Source organism: Akebia trifoliata, chromosome 1 (genome assembly GCF_017979445.1).
Source record: "Akebia trifoliata isolate Shusen 1 chromosome 1, ASM1797944v1, whole genome shotgun sequence".
NCBI lineage: Eukaryota > Viridiplantae > Streptophyta > Magnoliopsida > Ranunculales > Lardizabalaceae > Akebia > Akebia trifoliata.
Genome location: NC_141375.1, coordinates 15,082,664 through 15,090,728, shown reverse-complemented (window position 1 = coordinate 15,090,728; position 8,065 = coordinate 15,082,664).

Genomic DNA, 8,065 nt, shown 5'->3' with positions numbered 1-8,065 from the left:
AGTCACATGTCCCGATTGCCAACGCAGTACTAGTACGTAATTGGTTCCCTCGTGGAAAGCTAAACCATTTATGAAAGCTACAACCTTAGACTCGTACCTATACGGTATATCAAAGATAATCCAAGTTCACTAATTGCACTTCTTGATCAAAATCAGTGCCTAAGCAAGATCCTACCCCGCTGTACCCTACTGTACGAGGGGGATAGACTATGTCTATTTTAGACGAGAGGTATTTAAGAAGGCCCTTACTCAGCATTGTGCGCTACCTCTCAACTGGAGATTAAACTGGCTACTTTTGACTTCAGAAAAGTAAGTTGGAGTTTTAGATTATCACTTATACGGTATATCAAACTAAGTCACCATGTACCATCTGATTGAGTACGCTCGAGAGGTATATAGGAGTACTTGGGCAAGGGTGGCAGATAAATTGCATTACACGTAGTAAACCTAGAGTTTAGGAACCTTCCTATAGGTCATGACCCGAATCGACTATGGGTGTTCCCGGATTGCTCTAATCAATCCAACCAACATGTATGTGGGCGGATCGATCTAGACCGTTCAAATCAAACCCGCAATATCAATTCGACCCAATGTGTGAAATGTAAGTCAATTGGCCCTATCGACAAATGGATCAAACTGATCAACATCAAATCGGTTGGACTAATTGATTTTACTTTCAAAGATTTAGACCATTTTATACCAAATAAATGTGATCTTAGGGTCAAAATTATTTCGTCTGATCAAAGGTTCTATCCCAATCAGGGGTAGACCCGTGACTAACATTTTTCACCTTCTTGGTCACTATATACTTATAGTGCAATTGGATTCAATGTTTCCCATCGGACTTAAGCTAATCTCAAAATTTTAATCATGTGGTTAAGAATCAAACTTTCAGGATCAATAGTTAATCTTAGTGTACTTCCACTCAGGTGATAATTGGTCTCAAACGTTCTAAACCTTCATCTGTATCACTTTGGGTCCGTCAAAAAAGTCATCTAGGAAAGTACTAATATCAAATCCAAAAAGTCTACCCTTGCATCATAGTATTATGTTCATCCGCCCATAAGGATCTCCCCGCATTGTAGATAAGCATCCCAGAGTTTTCTTTTAGTTTCAGTTCAATTTTCATCAGTCTTTTCAGTTACTTTAGTCTCTCTTTAATTTTTGAGTTTTAGTCGAGTTTTTCAGTCTATGTTTTTTTAATTCTAATAGAATAAAATAGCTTCTGATTATCATGCGTGTAATAATGATTTGAGTATAATATCTAACATGAGGATTGACTTAGAGCTCACTAATCAAACTTAATAAATATTGGAATTAAAGAGTACACTCAAGAAGTGTAAATTGGTGATACATTATCTTAGGGGAACATGAGAGAATAATAAACTTATATGAGAAATTCAACAATGTTCCTCCATGGTCTCATAAGGATATATTGATAGATTGCACTCAAATAAATCAAGACATAAAGTTAAGGGTGATTTTCAAAATCAAAGATTATCTGTTAAGAATCATGTAGTTGAAACCATCGTCAAAGGTGCTAAGACCTACAAGTGGATCATCTACCATGTTTTTCACTCAAGAGAGGAGAGTTCTTATTCATAAAAGAAAAAAATATTTTCTCAAGTTCTAGAAGAGTTGAATAGTCGAATACAGAAACTCGATCATACTCGATTTCACAAAAGAAGACTGAAGAATATTCATTCTCAAAAGAAGATCGTACTCAACAGAGCAATCAAAACATCGAGTTCCTAGAATCTTGACCAAATTAATTAGCATTTCACCAAAGGAGGCCTCATTTGGTCGAACCATTTTCCTGTCTTACCAAAAAAAAAAGATAACTTTCTTTAACCCCTTTCAGCCCTTTAAAAAAAATCAATAGCCTCTTTTTTCTAAATCATACCAACCAACCTTGGAAGGGAAGTTTAAGTATGAACTATGTTTTGAACTGATCCCAAAAGAAAAAGAAATATTTGGGGTACGTAGGCAACCTGAGAAGTTACTTCGGGCCCGGTCACGCAAAAAAATGTATTCTCTTAAGAAAAGTGACATCCAAAAGGAAAATTCCCTATTAAAAGGTTCAAAAAAAGAGAATGCCAAATTAGGGGCATTAGAAAAAATTGACAGAAAAGAAAAGAATGCCAAACTAGGGGTATTAGAAAAAAAAAAGAGTCAAAAGAATTTATAGAAAAGAATAATAAAAAAAGAGAATATTAGACTAGGGGCATTTTAGGAAGTCAAGCCTTTTACCCTTTCTTTCTAAACCATGTCTTAAGCCTACCTATTAAGTCCTCCTGAATGTTAATTGACTCGGTTAAGGTGTAGGGAACCAAGAAGCTGTCGAGTTGAATATTCAAGATCATCGAGAAAAAAGATAAGCTCGCTAAGTCGAAAACCCGAAAAGGCGACTTAGCCAAAAATTAAGGCATAAGCATAAAAAAGAAAGCCTGCTAGATTGAAAATCTGAAAAGGTAACCTAGGAAAAAATCAAGGCATCTTTAGAAAAAGAAAAAAAAATCCGCTAGGTTGAAAACCTGGAAAGGCAATCTAAGTAAAATTAGGACATCATCAAATGGGAGGAAATGTCTCATTAAGAAGAAAAATTCAGAAGGAAGCTTGTGCAGAAACTAGGAAATGCAGAACCATTCAAGCCACAACATTTATTTTTCAGCCAAGAACTCACATCCGATGAAGATAATGTTGAAGTCGAAAAAAATAGAAGTCATCTTAAACATTGTAAAATCTTCAAGAGTATGTTTACTTGTTCAAGTGTTCGCTAATGGAAGATGTAGAATTATCAACCACTTTGAAGAGAAAGATCTTCTTTTCTAATATTTATCAAGATTTTTTAAGTCTAACTCAAGCATTTTTCAAAAGAAATTCGAAAGAAAATGATCAATCTCTTATTGCACATATGATAATCTTAAGAGTCTTAAATTTAAGAAAATATCGGTTCTTCTATCTGTCATACATCAGAGTCCATATTTTTCAAGCATCAGTTTCGTAATCAAGTTCCAGTTAAAGTCAACCTTGAAATTAAAGGTATTTTTGAAAGTCATTTAATTCAAAAGTTTTGTTCTTAATCACATGATAAAAAGGAAAATCTTATTTAAAAGTCCGATGATAATTATGAATCCAGATGCATGATAAGCCAATAAAGGCCCGATCTTTCAAACTTTGAACTCGATTTTGAATCATAAAATGAATTAATAGGGTTGTTTAAGTTCCTATAAATCTGAGTCCGAGAAATGTGACTTAGTGAGTTCGAGTTCGAGAAACAAGACTCCAACTTTTTTTGAATTATAAAATGAATTAATAGGATTGTTTAAATTCCTATAAATCTAAGTCCAAGAAACGTGGCTTAGTAAGTTCCAGTCCGAGAAATGAGATTCCAACTTTTTTTGAATCATAGAATGAATTAATAGGATTGTTTAAGTTCCTATAAATCTAAGCCTGAGAAACGTGGTTTAGTAAGTTCAAGGTCGAGAAACGAGACTCCAATTTTTTTTTGAATCATAGAATGAATTAATAGGATTGTTTAAGTTCCTATAAATCTAAGCTCGAGAAACGTGGCTTAGTAAGTTCGAGTATGAGAAACGAGACTCCAACTTTTTTTGAATCATAGAATGAATTAACAAGATTGTTTAAGTTCCTATAAATCTTAGCCCGAGAAGCGTGACTCTAATAAGTTCAAGTCCGAGAAATGAGATTCCAACTTTTTTGAATCATAAAATGAATTAACATGATTGTTTAAGTTCCTTAGCCCGAGAAGCATGGCTACAATAGGCTCGAGTCTGATAAACAAGACTCAAACTTTTTCGAACTCTAAAAAAGAATTTCAAATAGGATTTAACGAAGTTCCTACAATGTTATGACTCCAATTACCTAATTGTTCAATTTTGTCATGATTGCTTTCGTTGCATAAACACATTTCAATTTTGAATCATTATTGTCAGTGAGAGAAGATCTCTAGGGCCTGACATATTTTTACTTAGTAAGCATCACACCATTGGACACACGTGCACTTTTTTATTAGTCAGGGAGAATTTTCTAAAATTCAAGCTCGAAGATCTGACAAACTTGTTCGAGAAAACTTTTACCCTCAAGGATCCGAACGTTTCGACGAATTGTTAAATCATGTTGCAAAATGATCTACCACTAGCTTTGACATTTGGATATTGTACTATCTACCAAATAAATTTGCTATCTAGTTTGCTTCAACCCACTGTAGACACCCCATTTTTGCATTCGCGTAATTAATCAACTCGTCAATCTGATTGCAACGGTTTCCAATGATGGATATTCATTCCAATGCTGTATTTTGTTGCTAGATGTGTTTCAAAAATTCGGATGAGGTATCTCAAACTAACAAAATTGTAGAAACCACACTACACTAGGAAAATATAATCCCAAAAACATAGAAATCATCATCTTGCAGACAAAAAGAAGTTTTACAATAAAAATCACTAAAAAATGACCAAATTACCAAAATACCCCTAACATCAAAACAACCTTAGAGGCCACATCACGCGTAGGAAAACCCTTTCGAACACATAAAATAACACATTGAAACCAAGTAAACCATTTCACTAATTTTCACAAAATTATGAAAATGCCCCTCATAGGGTTCGCGACTATTTCGCACAAAAATTCATAAGTAACACAAACCAACATTTCCATTGAATTCCTTACAAAAAATCGATTCTAAAATATCCTGGAACATTGAAAAATGACTTAAAACGCGAAAAATCCTCTCCGAGGGCAAAACGGTAATTTTATAATTTTAATAATTAAAATTTCTAAAATTAATAATTAAAATATTTATTAATGTAAAGTGAAATCCTAATTAAAATTAAAGTCAATCAAGTAAGACTTAAGTCAAACCCTAAGACCAAGTCAATCTCATAGGACTTAAGTCAAAATCTAATTAAAACCCTAATCTAATCAAGTCAATCTTATAAGACTAAAGTCAAAACCCTAATCTAAAATAATCAAGTCAATCTCATAAGACTAAAGTCAAAATCCTAAATTAAAACCCTAAAGACTAAGTCAATCTCATAAGATTAAAGTCAAAACCTAATTAAAACCTAAAAGAAATCCTAATCAAATTCTAATTCTTCTAAAAAACTTTACAAATAGGAGCCATCACACCCTATTTTCGTATCAAAAAAGAAATCCTAGAAAAAGTAGGTCAAAAAGCTTCCCTAACTTCCCATAAACCCTAATTTTGAAGCCCCAACTCCTTACCTAACATCCATACCCCAACTTTAGCTCAAAAAACACCTAGAAATCTAAAGAAAAATAAAAAAATTCAGATCTAAGAAGAAAGTACCTCGTTTTGGAGATCCGAAACGAATCTGGTGATAGAACGAAGTGAGGAATGTTGTACAATGAGCTATTCTACCAGATCTGAGGGAACAAAATCGTTGCGTTCGTGAAGGTAATTTATTTATTTATTTTTATTTAGGTCTTTTTAGCAATGTAGTTTATTTGAGAATTAGTAGAAATCGGCGTTTGCCGGGCAGGGTTGGTGCGTAACACCTTCCAACCCCGTAATGTGATCCCCGGACTCAATATTTTCTTTCGTAGACTAGTTATCTTTTTTTTTAGAGTCAATGATCGATTCCTAGACCGCAATAACTAGGTGGCGACTCCCAAACCTCAAAGGTCAAAAGCGGATCAGCGCACCCCACGGATCAGGGCGCTGATAGTGGCGACTCCATTGGGGACTTTTGAGGATCAAACTTGAAAAGTCCCAAGTATGGGAACATTGCCATTTAGACATAAATTTTATTTTTTATTTTTTAGTTTATTTGACTCGTTTATTTTTTAGGTTTGTATTATATTCTCTCGACAATTAATTTTTTTTTTTAGCATATTATTTTGGTTCAATCAAGTATTATTTTTATGGTTCAATTGAGGGTCGTTTAAGATGACCCAAAATAATGCGAGATTGTAAAAATAGGGTTTTTGTTGATGGTAGTATAATGATTATCGGATCAGATTATTTATTTATTTATTTATTTTTATTTATTTTTATTTTTTTTTATTTTTTTATCTAGATCTGTCTTTTAAAAAAAAGTTTTGGGTGTGTACCGATTTACTCCTTGATGGTATACATAAGAGAAGAAAATTTTATTGGTTGTTCATTAGGTACGTGTCAATTTGACCTTTGGCAGCATATTATTTTTTTTTCCTTTCTTGTAAAAAAAAATTGTGCTATTGTGTGTTGTTGGCAGCAACAACAAAAAAAAAATGTGCTGGTGCTGTTGGGTGTTGCTGTTGTGTGTTGATGTTGCTGTTGAGTGTTGCTGTTGTATTGTTGTTGCTGTTGGGTGTTGCTGTTGTGTGTTGTTGTTGTTGTTGGGTGTTGCTGTTGCGTGTTGTGTGTTGCTGTTGTGCTGTTATTGTTGTGTGTTGCTAGACAGCAACATATACGAAAAAAATGAGTGTTGTATGTGCTAACGGCATGTTGGATGTTTTTCGCAGTAATAAAAAATTGTGTGTTAACAACCAAAAAAAAAAAAGAATTTATTTTCTTTAAAATCAATTAATTTTGTTTTTTAAGTTTAAAAAATAAAAAAAGGGATTCATTACTCCAAATCACAACAACTATCATGCTATCTTCAATTTAATGTTCATTGAAGTCTTGATTTATTTCGGGTCACCCAAAACCACCCTTGATTGGAATCATAAAAAGAATATCCTTGGTTTGGACTAAAAATAATGAGTTCGTTGTCTCAATTACCTATCTAACGGTGCCATGATCTTGATAGGTTTGATGTGCGTATCTTTAATAATGTGATTGGAATAATGTTTATTTTGATTCATGTTTATGTGGTATCAATGTTATGATGGTATGATCAGGCCCATGGGCCCAATGTTTGGAAAAGGCCCCGGGCACACCCCACCCTATTTTGCACACACCATTAACACGTTTACTGCTTTGCACGCTTGCATGTCCCATATAGCCAACGTGGCACTAGTACGTGGCCTGGTCTCTTCAGAGATGCGACGTCATTCATGAAAATCACAACTCCAATCACGTACCTTAGGGTATATCAAACTGGGGTAACAGTACCGTCTGATCAGGTGACTCTAAAAGGTATATCAATGCACCCAAACTGGAGTGACCTGAGCCTTTGAACCTAGTGTAAGCCACACAGTCACATGTCCCGATTGCCAACGTAGTACTAGTACGTGGTCGGTCCCTTCGTGGGATCCCAAACCATTTATGAAAGCTACAACTCTTGACTCGTACCCATATGTATATCAAAGATAATCCAAGTACATCAATTGCACTTCTTGGTCAAAATCGGTACCTAAGCGAGATCCTGCCCCACTGTACCCTACTGTACGAGGGGGATAGACTACGTCTATTCTAGACGAGAGGTATTTAAGTGGGCCCTTGCTCAGCATTGTGCGCCACCTCTCAACTGGGGATCAAACTGACTATTTTTGACTTCAGAGAAGTGAGTTGAAGTTTTAGATTATCACCTATACGATATATCAAATCAAGTCTGTAAAACCCCAAATTTTCAATTCGTATCTCGAGAAAAAAATAAATAGTGAAATTTTAAAAAAATCTTGAAAGTAGGACTTAGGGGTAAAACTTTAGGATGTTTTTAATCATTTTTTATGGAATCTGACCTCACCATTAGATTCAAAATGATCAAAAAATATACTTTAACCTGTAAGCACGCTTAAATGCGAGTCCAAATATAAAAATTGCAAAATCCTCGATTATCGAGTCGGATTAGGCTAAAATAGTGACTTTTTTCTAAAGTAAGAATTATTAAGATTTGATTACACCATTTGATTCGTAATGAAAAATTATTGAACGTGGACTATTGAAAGCGCCCTCGATCGGCGGGGTGCGCGGATCCGCTTTTGACTCTTGAGGTTTGGGAGTCGCCACCTAGTTATTGTGGTCTAGGAACCAAACTGACTCTAACATGGATAAAAAGAACTAATCTACCACAAAAAATCTGAATTCGGGGATCATGTTACGGGGTTGGAAGGTGTAAGGCACAAACCCCGCCCGGTCAAAGTCGATCTCTATTAA